The 17,713-nt window shown below is 39.5% G+C and overlaps 1 protein-coding gene across 5 annotated transcripts in view; it reads right to left on the bottom strand.

The window, feature by feature from the left end:
• Nucleotides 1-17,713, bottom strand: part of LOC125766530 (Kv channel-interacting protein 4-like) — a 65,521-nt gene that overhangs the window by 26,510 nt on the left and 21,298 nt on the right. The window contains exon 1 of one of the 5 annotated variants that reach the window (XM_049432567.1): nt 13,799-13,865. The exons of the other annotated variants lie outside the window; for them this stretch is intronic. The gene's annotated coding sequence lies outside the window, so the exon portion shown is untranslated. Of the gene's footprint in view, nt 1-13,798; nt 13,866-17,713 lie in introns of those variants that run through there. 5 annotated transcript variants of the gene reach the window in all.

A 17,713-nucleotide genomic window follows, 5' to 3' on the forward strand; every position in this document is an offset into this window, starting at 1 on the left:
ATCAACCTATTCATAAAATTGGCATCAAATGCTGATAAATTCTGAACATCTAACGATCGGTTCTAATGATCGATAATATCAGAATAGCACACCGAAACATTAAACGATACACGTTTTTGTTCGTTATTTATCGATATTTAAATTTTAAATTCTTAACAACCTTTTGTTTATTTGTAAATAATAGACAAGCAGCTTACTTATAATACCTTAATCTACAAAGAGCAAAAAAAACTAACTTTTTCTTTGCATGCTCTCTTCATCAATTGTTACGAAAGTATTCCAAAGTATTCCAAGTATCCAAAGAAGTATTCCACGCATTACATTCAGTTAATGGCCCTGTTTTTTTTAACCTACTTCTTTCTATTTACACTTATTACCATAAAGCATATGAATATCATTAGTAAATTCGTGCCTCTTTATTTCAGTACACCCTCTCTACCCTTTACAACCTAACCCGAATCTTGCCCCGCCTGTTGTACGTGAGGAATTATTTTATTACATTTTCACGTCAAAAGAATCTAGCACAGTCCAGCGGCTAATCAGCCCTAAGACCACCAGGTTGAAACGTGAGTAATGGGCAACGGGGTATGGGGTGGAAAATAAAAAATAATCAATAAAATTTAATTAGATTAAATAGCACCAAAGCAAAAGGTTCTCCATTTTTACGGCTTTACGGTTCGCATGCTGACGGTGTGGCTGGACGGTGCCTCGAGCGTCATTTACCGATTGGACGCCGTTTTTTTGTTGTTGTTCTGTTGGTTACTACCACCCTTTTGCTTCCAAAAAAAACGGCACCAGAAAGTGGTACACAAAGGTGATTAGAAGTATAATTTCGACGTATCGAAGAGCAGATCAATAAATAACAATTTTATTACACTTCCCTTTTCAGGTTAGGCAAGCGTAGGCATTCGGCATAAATTGGGGTAAAGTAACTGTGTAAACTCTATATAACTGGTTTCGTGTTGAATTAAATTCTAATTTAGAACAAATTGTACCACTAAACTCCTACCGGTCCTTTCCATCCCTTCCTATGTAACGCCATAGCATTCGTGCAAAATAGTGCAAAAATTAGGAGCTGAAAACACTAAATTACGCACGCTAGCACTCGGCGTTCCATTTACCTGATACTTGTCATTTTTGTGCATATTGGATAACGCTAAATGAAAGTAATTTTTCCCCGTGCCAAAAAGCAAGGTGCGGCCGGGCACGATTAAAGCCTACCACACCGTCGCACACCCATTAGCGCCAGGTTAATGGAACTCTGACCTCCCAACCCCTAGCTTCAGCCACAATTTCGCCGTAAAGCCGTAAGTAAGGCGGCTACGTTTGGTGGATTATTTATTTTTTTTTTACGAGTAAAACATTAGTTTATCCATCTAGAGCCGCTTCCATTACACGCCGGTGACGCGCCGGTAGGGAACGGTTTTGCGAATGGGAAACTACATAGCGTGCTCCGGTTTCGTGCCTTCATTGAGAAATGAAAGGATGGTAAAATATGAGAGGGAAAGAAAAAAGAAAGAAAATTAAGACCCACGAACCCACGTTTGGATGGTAAGCAGCAGTCAACCACCGAGCAGGCCGTCCGTTCGTTGTAGTTTGTGCCACTAATTTGAGGTTTGCCTGCATGTTTGTAATATTATGATTGATTAGCCTTTCGAGCTCAATAAAAAAAGCTCTCGGCACGGGCAAGATCGTGGCCAAAGTACTTTCGATGTGAAAAATGTTAGTTCCCCCTTTCCATCTAATCTGATGTGCGGCGGGTTGGGCTTTACGAAATAGAGTTACCATTTTCAGTGATAAAGAAGGAAGGAACGAACAAAAAATGTTGTTTATTTCGTTCGGTAGATTGAAACCTTTTGCATTACACTAAACGACTCCATTTGCTTTTTTGGTGGGTGATGGGAGATTGGTTTAGTATTTTTTTTCCTTTTTTTTGGTTGTTGCTTAGTATCGTGTCAAGACATCATTTGTATTTAGTGTAAGGAAATGAAGCGATGGCCGCTTATTATGTGCTAGTCAAAGAGGGGGAAAATGTAGTGCCGCTCTTTTGAAGCATAAATATGCCTATTTAAACAGTGTGTGCTGATTGACTAGAATAAAAGGAAAAAGGCGTTTGGGGAAAAAATATTGCAAAATATGATGTATAATTTTTTGAACAATTTTTTAAAAATATTTCAATGTTTAAACGAAAGAACAAACTCAACGAATAACGAAGTGAGAGTCTCAAGTTAAATCCTCGTACTAAAAATACTTTCAACAATAATACCGATTTTGCTCAAAACTTCCATTGGGAATAGAGTTCCCCGTATTCTTCAACAAAGTGCGAAACTTCATCAATTAGAAAATAAGCTTAAGCAAAAACAAGACAAGAACCTTTTTTAAATGTCTATTTTTTGTCTTTCTGGCACTTGAAGCATTTTCCGCCATTTTCTGATAAATATCGAAAATACGCTTCGTCAAGTATTAGATCCACATTTATTTTAAAAATTAATTTTTTACTTATATTTTAAACATTACTTTGTACTCGGATGGTGATAGAAGAAATAATTCAAAGTATTTCAAATTAAAAGTCATGCAAATGTCCTATTAACGAGGTTGTAAGTCTTCCCTATTGGAAATAAAAATTAAAACTATTAAAATGAAGAAAAAATTATTGAAATTAAATAATTAAAAATGCAAATAAAACAAACAAACACCAATTGAACAAAAAGCTCTCTCAGACTGCATTGTTTAGCAGAGTCAGCCATTGCACAACACTGTTACGTGCATTCTCAAGCTCTCTCCCCTTTACGGATTATGTGCCATGTGTTGCAGCAACTTTGTACATTCTTTGCTTTTCACCACAAAACCATCATCATCATCACGCCGTATCATCTCATCGAAAAATGTATGCCAAAAAAAGGTACGTCCATGTGTCTCGTTTCATATCAAGATAAGGGAACGAATGGGACACACCACACTGGTGTAACGTGGTGTGAAAAGGTTATCAAACAAATAAAGAAAACAATTGAAACACTTTTCGTTCCCTTTGTTTTTTTTTTTGCTCTACAAAGCAGAAACTGAAACCATCCTGCCGTAGCAGGTTGCTTGGGAAAGATCTAATAGCATTTAGCAGAAAGGTGTCCGAACGTTGATCATGACTGAAAGCTTCAGCTTGAAGTACAATTTACCACCGAGTCGAACCAGCACTCGGTAAAGCAGACACCATGGACAACAAATCATTCTTTTCTGAGCTCGTTTTTTTGTGCAGTTCTGTGTTTCTATTCTGGCTTTGTGAGTAGAGCGTGGCTGCAGACGGAGCATTAGTGATTCAAAAGCCATCTTGATAAGTTACGTCTGTTTAGAATGTGTTCTTTTTTCTGACTTTTGAGTAAGAAAAATAATTATTTTAATGTAAAGCTCAACTAATTTTTTCCTAATTTCCTTACAGTATAACAAATAGATTTCTATGTAGCAGTTGAATGATAAATTTATTTAACTGCAATTATTTTCAACCGGTTCCCCTTCCTATTTGCACCAACAATGAAAACTTTCGCACCGCAACTTTTCGTTTCACCAAACCCTTACCTATTACCATTTCAAAACCTTTAAGCGCATTCTCCGCGCACCAAATCCTTGACACCCCACACCTCATCCAACAGATAACAAAAGTGTGGCCCGTAGGCGATTAAAAGAAGATGCCGGTGGTTTGCCATTTGTGCTTGGAAAGCTGTGCAAGGGCAGATGGTGTGTGTGTGTGTGCGGCCCTTTGGGGAAAACAGCAAGCTGGCTTGAATTGGCTTTCGGTCGACCGGTTTGCATTGCTCTTGCGTGGTCTTTTAACTATCCTTACCGATAGTGCGCCGGATTGTTGGGGAAAAAGTTATTCCCAAACCAGCAAGACACCGAACCCGGCCGGAAGGATAAGTGCCATACACACACAGACAGAAATCCGTGAATTGCTATGAAAGGCACACTACCACCCTTAGGCACCTTAGCGTGCTTACGAACAAAAAGGTGTGTAGAGTACGGTGGATGAGCCACACACGAAGGAACGGAACCCAACTGCTGGGAATTCAAGAATCAGCACCAGCAGCAGCAAAATACGCCATATCCCATTCTGGGCGCAAACGAATCGGTTATAGAGTCGTTTTTGGTTGAGAAATTCTTGTCATTCATGGTGATGGGATTCTGGAATTGGGGGGGAATCATGCTACAATTGGGCGGCAGCAGCACTCAATCCTTGTAGCCTTCCGCCGTGGAATGTGCACCATTTCAAGCTGCTTTATTGTGGCAATACAAAGTTCGCATTCGTTCATGCCATTCAAATTCACCACATAACTTATCTTTAAATTTTCGGTGAGCGGGGAAGCATTTTATTTTTGTTTCAATTTTTGATGTTGAAATAAATAATTTTTATTTTACTCACCATAATATTTTAAATAGAATGGGTAGGTTTTTTTTAAATAATGGGCTTTATTTTGCCTCGGAAGAAATGTGTTTTTGTTTGCAAAACATTTTTATTATAAAATATAAAAATTATTTCACTTTTGTGAACGACCACGTGGGTTGTGATACACATTTACATTTAATTGAATATTTGCGTTAAAGTTCGTAGACAATCAATAAACATAATAATAACTTTTTATGGCGGAAGGAAAGTTGCCATACTGGCGAGATTTTTATCCTAATATTATGTTTATTATCCTATTTTTTATTTTTATTCTATAATGACATAAAATTTTTCAGTAATTATCGTCAACCGTCACTAAATTACAAAATATTTAAAAATATTTAATATTTCATAAATTAAAAGAGCAAAAGATCAATTTTACATTAAGTCTCCCATAGTGTTAAGTTTTCTTAGTGGTTAAGTCTTTCTATATCGTCATGGGTTTTTTTTGTTCTTTTCCCATAAAATCACAAAATTCAATTCTTAAATTTTCAAAACTCAGCAATATGCTAAAAAATCACAACTAATGAGGAAAACATAAAATGTGAACCCATTATACACAATTGCGAATAATCAATGTAACATTATAATATCTCACTGTCCAAATAAATCCTACTACTACTACTACTACTACATTAAGTCTCCACTCAAAAAAAAATAATTTAATTTAATTTAATAATTTAATGTAAATATTCAAACGAAAATGATTTTATTCAATTCAACAGTTAAAACGACACGCCCTTAACAGACACAATTTAATTAAACGCACAATGTTTAGCTTTAAGCAGATAGCAGATTAACATGCAAACCCCGGACATCCGACAACTGCGACATCTGTAGTAATATAGCCGAGATTGATTGATGGTTCCCACCTTTGCACGGAACCGTACCATCAAACTTTTCATTATTGGCATTCGAAACATTCGGCCATGGTTTGCAAATGATTTATGATGCGCGGTTAATATGTTATCGGTCGGGCAATCGGGCCACGAAAGAGAGTGAGATAGAAGGAGAGAGAGAGAATTATGCAGTGAAACAGGGATGGACAGCAAGTTGTACGGACATGGTGAGTTATTATCATCCGTCGAGCTAATTATTCAATTAACCACGTCCCATCCACCCATTTCCGACTTTTCTGCAGGTTGCCATGAATGTGCCAGGGGTTTTTTTTGTTGCTTCTTTAGTTCGATATCATCCTATACCATCGAGATAAGCACAGTCCCAACAGGGAGGAAACATATTTCAACACTTTTTTTTATACCAAATCTGGCCTCCGTTTTGGTGCGAATGATGTGAGAAAAATCACGAACAGAACAACAAAAATAATCCCAAAAAAAACGACCACCCCCACCTATTGTGTGGGATGAAGATTGGCAAACAACCCAGCTTTAGTGTGTCCTTACGCTTTTCACTGGATCAGAAAGGTCGATTTTTTACTTTTCCTTGATCAAAGTTCTTATCGTTCCGGGGGTTGAGAGAGGAGGAGAGAGGAGGAGGGGGAAGTTTTTTTTCTGTCGCCTATTTTATGTCTTTCCCAGTGACACTTTTTTCTATCTTCCCCATTTGCTACAACTACAGGCTTCGTCATAATTTTGTCAACGCATAAAATCTAGCGCCTGCAGGGACAAACTGTTACAAAACCCGGAGACCATCCGTGCGGTTCGGTATTGGGCGGCAGTGTAGGCGACACTGGTGATGGGCAATTTGAATTATTCATGCCACCGGGTATGAGCCATACGTTTTTTTTGTTTCCCCCCTTTTTTGCCTTACCCATCCCGTAGGTTAGGTGTTCCGTGTCAGTGGCTGACATTATAAGGAGCTAAACGCTATGTCAACGTGAGGGTCGTCCCAAGCGATCGTTGATCCTCAGTTCGCTTTCCACTTCACCGAATGTTTCCACCTTCCAACGCGTAAGAGCCACAAAGAAGGTAATGAAACAACTAAAAAAAAGCAGATATCCCACTTTTAAACCCTTTAAGGCATTTTTTTGGCGCCATGCCCTAATGTTTTTGCCGCTACTCAATCGTGTCACAGCTCGTGAGCCGTGGTAAAACAGTTTTGCAAAATTATTACCCACTCAAAACGTGCTACCGAGGGAATAGAGGGCGAGTAGCACATTTTTGATGTGAGAAAAATTCCTCCATCCAATCCATCCAATGGGGAAAAGGGGTTAATGAAACAAAGCAAAAAAAAAACCGGAATGTACTTAAAACGTAAGAGCAAACCAAAAACCAAGAAAAAAAAAAGGTTGGTGATTGATAAGGGTACTTTGAGCCATTTCGTTCGACACCCGCTTTGGGCAGTGGGAAACATTGTTTGTGAACGAGGCGACATAAATGTTTCGTTGAAAATTGCATGCCATAACTTTCGTCTTCGTGATTGAGGAAGCTGAAGCTGCAAGAAATATTGCTTCGGATGTTTTTTTTCGTGGCGAATTGCAACACTAGTCTATGCTGGACATGGGAATGTAGAAAGCAGATCGGAGAATTCACATTTCCAGAGTACATTGATGCTTCGATCATTGATGAAGCTACTTTTCATTGGTAGAAGGACTCGACGCTAGAAGGGAGTGGAGCACACATGATAAGTACGAGACGAATGTGCGTTTACATGCTCCAATGCTATGCGAACATGGAATTAACACATACAAGCGCAAACACACACACACACGTATCGGGTCTGACTGATGGTGTTCCCGCAGCTGTCCCTTGTCGTGTTTTATGTATCTTCATCCCAACTCCCCCAAGGGGGCGTGGAGAATCTCAACCGTACAACCAATTCCAGGATGCTCTGCTACACGTGACTACGATGCCGAGAAACCGATATCGGTGGGCGCCGCTTTTTAGGATGTGTCGACCAGCAACAGAAAGCGCAAGGATGGTAGACAATGGTAAGTGCGATCGCGTGCAACTACAAGCCATCCGCCGTACACTGATGCTGATGCTATTCTTGGTAGTCGTACGGCCATTTGGACGACCATTCGGAAGACGAGAAGGAAAAGGAATAATTTATTACCCACCAACTTAAACGTGCTATTCCCGTCGTCTATGCTGACGTGCCATTCCAAATCACCGAGCATCGACCGAGATTCAATGCCAAGACATTGGGCCTTTCCGGCATGTACAGCATATAGGTGGCAGCAGCATAAGTGTCTTTGGGGGGGGTACAAATTCTTAGCAAAGCGAGATAATGACTTCGATACCGTGGTTTGGTCTAACAGTTTGGTGTGGCGTTAGCACACATCCCAGTAGTTGGATTGAGATGAATTGAGGCAATAAAACGGTACCGAGCTTGATTGGATGTGTGTTGCTTTTGGGGGCATGGAAAGGTTTTTTTGGAACGGGAGCCTCGAAAGAGGCAAAAGTTTTCTCTTTAATTAACATACTAGGAATCATTTTAGCACAACAACGCTTTGGGCAGTGTGGACGAGTTGTGTGCTTTATGGTGTTATCTCAAATTTTTATTGTTTCATATTTTTTAGTAAAATATTATGTTATACGATTTTTTTTTTGGGTAAAAAAAAATCGCTTTAACATTTTATTCAAAACGCCATAAATACCCGATATTGACAACTGCTTGAAAAAAACATTGAGTCTTCAAGTTTAGCTGTCTGCCGACTATAAGCTACATTAATTGCAGATTTTAAGCTTCTTTTATCCTCACTCAAACAAAACACAAAACCGAGCATCCAATCGGCTTTTCGCTGTCGACTTTTCGTAGAACATTCGATACAGTTTCATCCTTTGGTATTTTATTTTATTTCTCCCCTCAGCTGGTGTGCTAAGCACTCACACACACACAAAAAAAACAAACAAACAAACGCAAACATAGGCGTCAAACGGCAAAAGTATGTTTGAAAACCATTCCTAACAAGCCATTTGTTGCCGATATAGGAGCAGCCGCTAGTATCGCTTTACTGCGAATTTTTCGCCTCGTTTCTGCGCATCGTATCGACAGCCGAATGAATAATCGTTCGTAGAATTATAACAAAATGACGCCCGGCCTCCCCACCCGTCCCCCCCCGGAAGGAGCAATGGTCGATCTACCATTCTCGACAAATGCCAGAAGCCAATAAGTGGGCATCAGGTGATGTGGGACTACTAGCAACAAAAAAGAGAAAGACATTTTGTGAAATAAAAAAACCCACACAACGATAAGTTACTTTTTGATGTTGGGGATGGCACTCTGTTGAATGATAATAAACAAAAACAGAAGAAAAAAATCGTACTCGTGTTTCATCGTATATGGTATGTTGCTCCAACGCATCACCACACAACACTCGATCCAACCGCCATTACCCTGGAGAACTGGTTGTTATTGCTTGTGACATATGGGAGAGCGAAGAAGACGAATTAACTTCCATGACAACATTTATCATGTTCGGCGAAAAACAAAATATGTTATGTGAAAACATAACAACAGGCGCTCAGACACACACACACACACAATTGATTTACATTTTTTAAGCTCTTGTGATTGGTTTTACTATTGCCATGCTGGGTCCAGAAAGGGTATCGGAATCAATATGTCACGAGAGATTTCAAGGGATGTTTGAACTCACATTTGGCACATTTTTTCGAATGTTTTTCTATTTCCTTATCGATTGTCCAGACATTGGAATGTTAAATGGACATACAAATAAGTTATTGGAAAGCCCAGATGGATTCAATAATCCACTTAAATTCCGCTGCTAAAAAAATTATTCCGGAATTAAATCCAGAGTTGAGTTCGGAGTCTAACCGGGAGTCAAATTCAGAAATATTTTTTTGTCTGGAAACAAATATTTACGTCACTACAGGTACTATTGTGAACCGATATATATAAGTTCATAAGAAATTGAAGCAGTTCCGGAGTCGAGTCCGGATTGTCATGGAGTTGGATATTGCTGGCAATTATTATGTAAAACTTAATACACTAATACACTGATTTCTAAATATGTATTATTCGTTTAGAACTACTCTTTTCGTGTATAAAAACTGGAATAATTGAACAAATCAAAATGAACTTAAAAATCTAATATCAAACTTTAAGGACAAAACGAACAAAGTGCTCTTGTAAGAGCTTGAAGTTATACGACCGGAAATACTTTAAGCTAATTATTATACGAAATAATATAATAAAGAAATCCCTCATTATTACGTTACATTTCGGCAGGAAACTCCTTCAAGGTTATCCAACATTTCCTTAGGAAAACGGTAGATTAAGAGCATGCGATACAACACCAAAAGAAAAAAAACGGTTATGTATTCTCACCGTTCCCTACCTGGGAATAGATTCATTCATTCATTCATTCATTACATTTCCAGTCACGAACTACCGAAACATAAATTTGTGTTTATTCCTATGCAAATGAGCGCTATCAGATTCCATTAATAGCACTCACTCAAACTACCACCCCACGACGGTGGTAAGTTTATTTCCTTTTACAGTGCTGAAAATGGTTCCAAAAAATATTCTCCGCATACAACAGGAAGGAGGGAGAGGTTGAAGGACCCCGCCATTTCTTTCTCGCTTGATAAAGTACATTCTACAGCCAGTCGCGTCCAAAGTTACGTTTGCCGCGCAGAAGATCTATTCCTCCGGGGTGATAAGCTGAGCCACATGAAGTTCATGTTTCACAAACCCCGCGTCGTAGCATTCGTAGCAGTGCCAACCATATTTATGGGATGCTCACGGCAGGCGCTTCGTTCTTTGCTTCGTTATCTAATGCAATTTAGGGTAACGATACAATCACTTTGGGGAACGGTAACCCTTGTTCGGTTCGCTCAACGGCATGATTTGTCAGTTGGTGTACGCGCTTGTACACTTGCCGGTCCGGGTTTGGGTCGCAATTTAAATTTATAATATTTTCTTCTAGTTTTGTTTCATAAAAGAAATATACAATTATTAGGATTTGTTTTTATTTGTGTTTTGTCTCTTGTAAAACGTAATATTAAGATGAATTCATCAACAATCAAAGTATTTTATTTTATAAAATTTTCATTCGACCATTAGGACTCTTCAACCAACAAATTGTTTTCAAACCCATCATTCCTTCGTACGTACGCATGGAATGAAATATTTACGAAAATCTTGTATTCCATGTTCGACTTTCTTGCGAAAGGGAAATAAATTATTGTGAATAATATGCAGGCCTATTGCCCGATTAACACAACTGCCTGGATGCCAATCATTCAAATGTGGCACAATATGGGTTTCCACTCACTTACGACGATAGCCGTTAAGACGCTGATCTGAATCACACAAAAAGCAATCAAACAAACGTTTGAATGGTTATCATTCCATTGAGATCCACTTCAGTTCCATGGCAATCAATTTGTTCTCTCATAGTTGGCCGTATGTTGGCTAGCAACACATCTTTCCCCCATCCGGTGTTGCCGTAGTTTTCACATACCAAACCTTAAAGCTACCAGGCGTCTCCATCGTTGTACAGCACTTATGGCTAATAAGAAGCAAAAGCCATACCAGTCGCTTCGTTATCATTTCAACCCGACGGGTAGCCACCCGGGTGTAGATCTTACTCCTAAAAGTGCGAACGTATCGCCACGAAAAAAGAAACCCCTTTTTTCCTTTTTGTCCCGTTGTGCTAAATCGAGCGGAAAACTATCGACAGATTGTTGGGACGCGAAGCGAAACATGCTGCGATCAAGTTGAGGAGGTGAAATTTTCGATAACGCAAGTAAAATGTATCCGTTGTGGGGGAATCGATGCAAGAAACATATCTCAAGCTGACACGAATTTTTACTCCACCCTTATCTCGGGGACTCGTATCTGGGGTTTTTTTTTTTTTTGTGTAACAGAAGAAGAGTCACTCTAGTAGACACAAGCTGTCCTTTCGTAAGGATGTAATATTGGTTTCGAATTGTGCTTACTAAAGTGATGTCGTTGTACAATCGCACCAAATCGCTTCTATGTGAATGTGAGCCACTATGAACAACATTTAGACAACCGAACGAAGGATACAAATCCGGAAGCACCGTCATCGTTGTCAATTTCTTCGAAACGTGTCGAAAGCTAAACACCTTCTTGCATTGCCAGTAAGATTGCTAGCAATGAAGAGGCGGCACGCTGATGGATGGCAGAGGGATGATGTTGTTGGCAAAGCTTCTTCAAAACCATAATCGTTTGATTTTTTTTTCTCCGCCGGTAGTGTAAATATGGTACGAGCTTCCTTCCGGGTACGGGGTTGTTTTTGGAAAATTTCAGTGCTTTGTTCGACGAACAATTTTTTAGGGGTTTGTTATAAAGGAGTTCAAATGGATGCTGAAATGGCGTGCTTTAATGGCAGTCAATATTTCTTTTCCTGTTTTTATCTTTCTTAAATTCTTTCTTTTTTTAATAATCCAATTATCTCTTTTGTTGTTTATATGTTTCTTTTTTCTGGCAAACAAATCTTATCATTCCATTATAAATTGCAGAATCTTCCAAATCCAACGAAGCACGGAGCGGATAACACCATACGGTGGCGCTTATCATAGACGATTAATATAGACTCCCATGCTTCCGGAGTTTATTAATAAGCTTTTCCTTTTACGTAGCAAAACAGAGCACCTTTTTAGCCCGGTGGTCGCATCCATCCATCATCGCATTTCCGGCCCAGTAACGCCCGGACGTCACTTCCAGCTAATAAACACAAACAAACATACGGTCGCGGCACATCCAGCTTTCACATCTGTAGAAACACACACAAACAATCGATTTTGTTTCCCGATCGCATGCAGCAGCAAACCATGGCCGGAAGACGTGCCCCAGCACTGTGACACGGACTCATCAGAATTGATGATGATGATTTAGGATGGAGCACACACCCCCCCGACGTGTTCCCCTAAACGGTGTGTTTCGTCAACCGATCCTGCAAGTGCGTTCCTATGTTGTACTTCTGCTGGATTGTTTGATTATAAGCCCTACTTTGAATCGTTACGGGATGTATGCGGATAGTGGCTTTAATTTTTCCTCTTTTACGACACTAAAATCACGCTCCCCCAAAAACGCCGGTAACAGCATCGAGGGAAGCTAGACGGTAAGACAAAACACAGTGTTGACATTGGGTTAGCCCGTGCAAAAAACCCACCCTGCTGGGCTGGGTGTTTGGGGTTCATTCGAGCGTTACATAATGTGTCTTTAAGCGAGAAAACGTATCAAGCGTGATCAGCACGAATTCTGTGAAATTCGTCACTTACACCACCACTCAAGAATGCGAGTGCCGGCGTAGTCATTCTCACACGAGCGAAAGGTTGAAAAAGAACAAACAAAACAAAGAAAGAACGAAAAAAAAACCTGCTCAGAAGTGCCCACATCGAGGACGTAGTTGCGGCCATTCAATGATACGTCTTTGAGCAAAAGGGAGATTTCTTTTCGGGGACCGCATCGCTCTAAAGAGCACTAAAAAAAGGAACAAGAGCTGTCAGCAGCTTTGCCTGGATGGAAAGCAAATTATGGCACAAAGTGAGCCGATGCTGAAGGATCTGCTGATACACACCCACACACTGATGCGTTTACTAACGCCACTGGTGCTGGTGTTGAAGCACGATAAGAAATATGCACATTTGCGCTTTTCTTCTACTATGCCGTACGAGAAGTGCACGGATAGAAAGCACGGCAAACGAAAGCAAAGATTGTCAGCAGTGAGAATAATCAATGAAGGAAATGAAGTGAACGTCGTACGGTGGCAGAAAATGAACATCCTCCTCGTGTGCACAATTGCAGCAGGAAACTGTGTACACAAGCGAATGAATGCTAACGTACAGCGAATGCCAGCTGCGTTCCACAAAGCAGCGTATACGAAGAAGTGAAACATAAAAGAACAAAACATACAAGAGCGGTACATGACAGCACACAAAAAAAGACACACAACAATGAAGAACATCCGTACAGAAGTATCGAGCATTGGTATTCTGGTCTAATTCCAAGAAGGATGGTATTGTTTGAGATAAATGTACCACATTTACTTTACAGAGTATATTGCATTTCACACTTTATAAACGAATCGGCAGTACGCCCGCAACATTCCCAAAGCAAAAAAAAAAATCGCATCAACCTCAGCTGGCCGGTTGCTATGGCGAAGAAAATGAAGCAGGTTCAGCGGAGCCAATAAGCTTCCACAATAAGATACACGCACACCACCGTCACTGCACGTGACACCGAAACCTACACGATGCACAGGGAAGGGGGAACGCGAAAGTGTTAAACTAATTTGGCACCACTTGAAACGGAAATCTTTTCCTTCCCCCTTTTTTTGCTACATTCATTGCGGCAAGCATCGATTCGACAGTTTGTCTCCTTGCCGTGGTGCGGATGTACGCGCTTCACCAAGAATCAATCGAAACTACCACCCCTGCACACACACACACCCACACACACACTCACGTAAACGCTGTTGACGCGGCGACACGTAAAAGGACCTGCGGTGCGATCTACAGTCCTCGAAACACTGAACACTTTTGCTCGATGGTTGATAAAAATACACCGTCTGACAATAAACATATGATCCCGAACGCGTAAGCTCAACCGAAGAAGCTTTCAGCTTCGGGTGGCGAGTACTCACGAACTACACAACTCACTGTGGAATCTCTCACTAGCGGAGAAATGCGTGTTGAAATAGCATTACGTGAGATAGATTGCTCACCTTTCTCTGCGGAAAGGATACTGCGTGAGATGAGATGTGTTTCACTTCACGGTTAGATTTGATTTCACTCACGTACGTGAGGTACTCACTGCCTTTCCCAATGAGTGCTGGCGTCGGCGCAAACACGATTTTTGTTGCGAGTGGCCATCGCTAAAACATGTGTCTTTTGTTTTTTTTTCTTTCTTTTCGAAGCTAAATTCGAAGCTAACGCATCGTGCGATGCGTGGGTGTGCGACAGTTTAAATCGGCTTAAATCGGTTTTGAGCAGTTCATTCTCACGTGGTGCGCACAAGGTTCGTGCCATAAAACAACGAAGACTAGGAAATGGAAACGGAACGATCCGATATAAACATATATTCGATTAACTTCAAAAGTAATGGGTGCCTCCATGGTTGTTCGAAGTTACTTAAAGCTGTCAAACGTCAAGCAACATTTTCTTTTGAACAATTATGAGATTTTCTGCGACTTTACATAAAATGTAATATTGGACAACTCAAAACATTATTATTTTATAATTTTGTTAAAATGTATCGTCGTAGTTGCAATATTTTGTATTGCCAAAGTAAAAAGTACTGGGCGACTCCATCGTTTTCTGAAGTCACTTAAAGCTGCTAAACGTGAATAATATTTTCTTTCGAACAACTATGTGACTATGTATGGCTAAACGTAAAATGTAATGTTGCACTACTCAAAACTTGATTATATTATAATTTCGTTAAATGTATCCTCGTACATGAAATGTTTTGTTTGCCAAAGTAAAAAGTACTGGGCGACTCCATCGTTTTCTGAAGTCACTTAAAGCTGCTAAACGTGAATAATATTTTCTTTCGAACAACTATGTGACTTTGTATGGCTAAACGTAAAATGTAATGTTGAACTACTCAAAACTTGATTATATTATAATTTCGTTAAATATATCCTCGTACATGAAATGTTTTGTTTGCCAAAGTAAAAAGTACTAGGCGCCTCCATCGTTTTCTGAAGTCACTTAAAGCTGCTAAACGTGAATAATATTCTCTTTCGAACAACTATGTGACTTTGTATGGCTAAACGTAAAATGTAATGTTGAACTACTCAAAACTTGATTATATTATAATTTCGTTAAATGTATCCTCGTACTTGAAATGTTTTGTATTGCTAAAATAAAAAGTACTGGGCGACTCCATCGTAACTTGAAATGATTTTTTTGTATCTCAAGTAGCTATATTTGGCCCAATTACTTCCGGAATTAAAGTTGTGAGAAGGAATTATCTCCTAACGAATGTGTTTTTGTATCCTTTCTTCGGGATCTTAATGCGGGATTTTCGAGATTTTGATACAACTTTTGGAGATTGAAAAACTTTCGAAAATAAACTTCTTGTGAAGCCTTTTTTTGTTAATCGATTAATAGATCATATCAAAATGTTAAATGTGAGTTTACGTATAGAAGAATCTTACTAAAACCGTTTCCCACTCGTAACGTTCCGTGAGTACGTCAGTACATAAATTCGAGAGTGCATGAGTACGTGAGTAACAGTACAATCAGAGCCCAACAAAAAAGCATATGTGAATCAACAACATTATGAGAAACATCTCATCAATAAACGCATGTTTTCCGTAATTTTCGCCAATACAGTTGCTTATTGAAATTTCCATTTCCAAATTTCCAATTTTCCGATTCACTTACCATTTAAGAATTATATAGACTTCTATTTATTCGAGCAGGATAAACTGCTTACATAAATTTACAAAAATAATGCTAACAATAAAGCGTTTGATTTAAACTCTAACACCCAACTACCGTTAATAATGCACATAAAATTTATGAATAAAAATATGCAACACAAACTAAACCATCTGATGCTCTCCAACATGCAACTCTGGAACACATGTTGTGTATTAAAATTTCTACCCATTTTGGGCGAATGGTTGATTTATTGAAGTGAATAAAACATACACCAATAGGATTAGCATCGTTGGGGCTGTAGAAAGTATAAAGCAGAAGAAAGAAAAAAATCGAACAAATGCCTGCAAAGACTTATCATCACACCATTGCAGTGAAGGCTTGTGAAAGGATAGCAAAATCGGTTACTACACAAAAATAACACATGACTGTACACATTCGTACCAATGGCTACGGAGAAAGGGGTATGAAAATAAAACCATACCTAACGATTGCAGTGGCTCATATTTCAAAACCATCAATGCATCTAAACACAAGATGCAAGTGTGCATTCAGTGCAAAACTACATCTGATGGATCGTATACAACATGATCGATGGTCCGTTCTAGTTTAAATGTAGATATTTTCGAGGTTCTACATTGAAAAATAACTGAACATGTAACTGTACATATAATCTAACTTTCCTACATCAATCGATGAGTTACAACACTCTCGACAAACACTTCAAAGTCGCTCGCAAAGCGTCTTTTATGTGGTACCTGCTGCATACGGTTGCAGCTCAATCCGTAACAACAATCTGGGTATGTTCACTAAAGCAAAGCATAAACAAACAAATAACTCGCGCAAAATCCAGTCCGGCACAACACGCTGATTGAACTGTATGGTTGAATTGGAAAAGCGGAACATAAGAGAACCGTCCAAAACTGTAAATGATCCGCTTATCCGAACAAAAGCACGTCTCGATTGTTGGCACAATATTCATAGCGACGGATTCGGGTGTGCCAAACCAAAGTCAACATAAACCCGAGCAGCTACACTAAAAACGTTAAACCCTCAAACGCAGTCAAACGGTCAAGTGAACTCAACGGGCAAAGTGTAACAACAACCAAAAAAAAAAAAACAACTCCCTCGTACAAAGAAGGGAAAACGATGTAGCACAAGGCAGAAGTGAAAATACGTTAGTATTAGCCATTCATAAACACAACACGGAAGCCTCTTCCCCTCTTCCTCCATTTTACTTCATCCTTCGTGTTTGGCCGGGAACACCGTTAAGCTGTGAGTAAATAGTAAATATGAAAATTCCACTCATCGACACGCCAGCACACGTTCCAGTGTAGCGATGGTGATGGTTGGTGAGCAGCGAAACCGAAATGGCAAACAACAATAAACATAAAACACTGCCGGTATGGAAGTTGTAAAAAGGTAGCAGATGATAATAGAGATACCCCCCCTTGAAAGGCAATCGAACATCAGTAAAGGGTAGAAATATTATGAAAGCAATCGGAAAGTTCGGAACAACTTTTCTAATTGGTACACTTTTGTTATGGAAATTAAAAAAAAACAGCTAGGAACTACCAAAGCATACGAGTTAGTGTTGCTAAAAATAAAGCCACAAAATCCTCCATGCCATAAGGTGAATTCGGTACGGAGAGTGATGGTGGAACGCGGTTGGGAGAAAACATAATCTCTTCATGCTGCTGCTGCTCACCACTGTTTTCTCACTTCGATTTTGTTTAGATGTATAGATGAAGTGGCGCACGTCGGTGGACGGTGGCCATGTTTTCGACACACTCATAACTATTAACGGTGATGAGGGGGTACGAGTATCCAAACCATTAGCGCAGCATTGCTATACGGTTATTTTATTATCTTTAAATGGCTCTATCGAGATAGCGATCTACGATTGAGAAAGCGTTTATTCTCACGTACACGTATCATCATACCGGGTTTTTTTTTCGCTTTTTGTTTTGTTGGTCGGGACCACCATTCTCGG

The sequence above is a fragment of the Anopheles funestus genome, chromosome 2RL (genome assembly GCF_943734845.2).
Source record: "Anopheles funestus chromosome 2RL, idAnoFuneDA-416_04, whole genome shotgun sequence".
Lineage (NCBI taxonomy): Eukaryota > Metazoa > Arthropoda > Insecta > Diptera > Culicidae > Anopheles > Anopheles funestus.